The sequence below is a fragment of the Solanum lycopersicum genome, chromosome 6, assembly GCF_036512215.1.
Source record: "Solanum lycopersicum chromosome 6, SLM_r2.1".
Taxonomy (NCBI): Eukaryota; Viridiplantae; Streptophyta; class Magnoliopsida; order Solanales; family Solanaceae; genus Solanum; species Solanum lycopersicum.
The window spans coordinates 34,011,202-34,013,583 of record NC_090805.1 but is presented as its reverse complement, the minus strand read 5'-3'; the positions used below and the strand labels follow the sequence as shown (position 1 = coordinate 34,013,583).

Genomic DNA, 2,382 nt, shown 5'->3' with positions numbered 1-2,382 from the left:
AAAGGGATAGAAAATGACTTATAAAATAAGCTCAGAGAGTAATAGGACCTTAGTATAGTATAAGTGTGTCTCTGAGATTTCGGACATAGGTTGAAGGGGTACTTGTGCATTTTTCCAAAATAAACAATAGTTATAATACATTTTGAATTAAATACATTATAGAGAAAATACATAAAGTGACACCAAAAGTTATTTCGATTTTTTAAAAAAAACACCTTAACTATGCAAGCGTCCTGTTACCCCCCCCCCCCCCCTAAACAATTACAAACATATCTTATTACATCATTTTCCAATAAATTCCAAATTTTAAATGACAAGTGTTATCACACACCAATCATTGTGTGAAACGTGTTAATTTAATTTGAAATAAAATTTTTTGTTTCATTTTAATTTTTTAAAATTTCTCTCTCTTACTATTTGTCTTACTTTGATTTCATTTAAAATATTTCTTCATATTCCACCCCTACTTTCATCTTCCATGCCCTACCTATTGCAAATTTACACCACATTGTATGCATACTGGAACTAAAGGTTTGTGCCAAAAATTTCGAAGTCATTCAACTTCTTTCCCGGTATGTAGAGTGATAAACTCATAGTACACGAGCCACACATTTCTGTTTTAAAAATTTTCCAAGAGCTTACTTCTCCACCAAGAGTAAACACATACCCGCTCGTGAATTTTATTTCATTTGACCAGGTGATTTACTTTGTATCATCAAATTCTTCTAATATTGTTAAATATTAGTTATAATGCAAAACAATAGTATTAAGTATGTTTTAAATACTTAAAACTCTTTTTATTGTCATCCAATGAGTTTGATTGAGATTACTTGTGAATTGACTCAGTTTACTAATAGCGCTACGTATATCTGATCGTGTACACACTTCATGATATATATATCATACTTATTAATAATCTAGCATAATTCAATTATGAGTCACCTTTGACTTCATTCTTTTGAAGTACAAAGCTCACATTTAGGAGTCTTGACAATATTGAAATTCAAATACTTGAATTTGCCAAGTAGTTTTTTAATCACGTCAGTAACTTCAATATTTTTCATATCGGATTTACTTTCTAGCATATGCTTAGTAACATTTATATCCATAATGTCTCTTTTTATGATCAACATGTGATCAACATAAAAATAAATAATGACCTTGTGATTTGGAGTGTATTTAATGTAAAAACATTAATCACATTCATTCATCTTGAATTCTTTTACCAACATAGTTTGGTCAATATTCACATGTACTTATTCGGGCTCATGTTTTTAGTCCACAAAGTGACTTAACAAGTTTACATACTTTCTTTTCTTTACCATGAACTACAAATTCCTCAAGTTGTTCCATGTAAATTTCTTTCTCCAATTTTTCATTTTTTAAAAAAATGTTCTCATATCCATTTTGACGATTTTGAAGGTCATATACTGCAACTAGCGTAACTAACATCTAAATTGATGTAATCCTAGTTAGTGGCATTTTTTTTATCAAAATAATCAAGGCTATTTGATTGTCTAAAGCATGTGACAACAAGTTTTGCTTTGTATTTGTCAATACTTAACGTAACATCAACTTTCTTTTTCTTTTGTAGATTCACTTTGAACCCAAATGTTTATTTCTTGGAGGAAGATCAACCAACTCTGAAGTGTGGTTGCTCAAAATTGAATCTATCCTACTATTGAAAACCTCTTTCCAAAAAGAATGAGTCTATACATGACAATTCTTTTTTGACAATATGAACTCATTTTCAAGTAGAAATGTTACAAAATCAAATCTAGAGGAAGTAATTTGTCCATTGACATTTAATACGCCTTTGAATCTCTTTAACATGTACATTCTCCTTTGGTTCTTTCTAAGATTGTTTAGACCCTTTACTTGATCATCTGACGGTTCAGACTTATGAACCATAAATATACATACTTTACTCATTGTAGCATATCCAATGAACATACAATCCACAATCATAGGTCCTATTTTGACCAGTTTGGAAATAGTTCCCTCATTCCCATTTCTCATATGAAATAGATTGCATTGGAAATTGTTAGATATACCTTTCAAAGGTGTTATTGATTGTATATAATTTAAGGAGCAACAAACAATTCTCTATTAAGATAAATAAAGCCTGAACAAACACAACTTTTTTGTTGCTCCTTTCTTAACAAATAATTTTTTTTATTTGGTATTCTCTTTATCGACAAAATTTTTCTTGTTCTCTTTTGCTATAATGATAGCATCCCCCACAAATTGTTTGGCAAACCTGAACTTATTAATAGGACATTTCCTTCAAAGTTCAATTTTTTTTCTTCAAACAACAATTTCATTAGATTGAGGTGAGTATGTGCAGTAATTTAATGGATGGATTCCATTTTGCAAATATAT

At 29.7% G+C, this 2,382-nt stretch overlaps 1 long non-coding RNA gene across 1 annotated transcript; it reads left to right on the top strand.

The window, feature by feature from the left end:
• The first annotated feature begins 357 nt into the window (after nt 1-357).
• Nucleotides 358-1,830, top strand: LOC109120516 (uncharacterized). The gene is made up of 2 exons (XR_002027924.2): nt 358-697; nt 1,595-1,830. It is a non-coding gene; the product is annotated as an uncharacterized lncRNA (long non-coding RNA).
• Nucleotides 1,831-2,382: the final 552 nt, after the last annotated feature.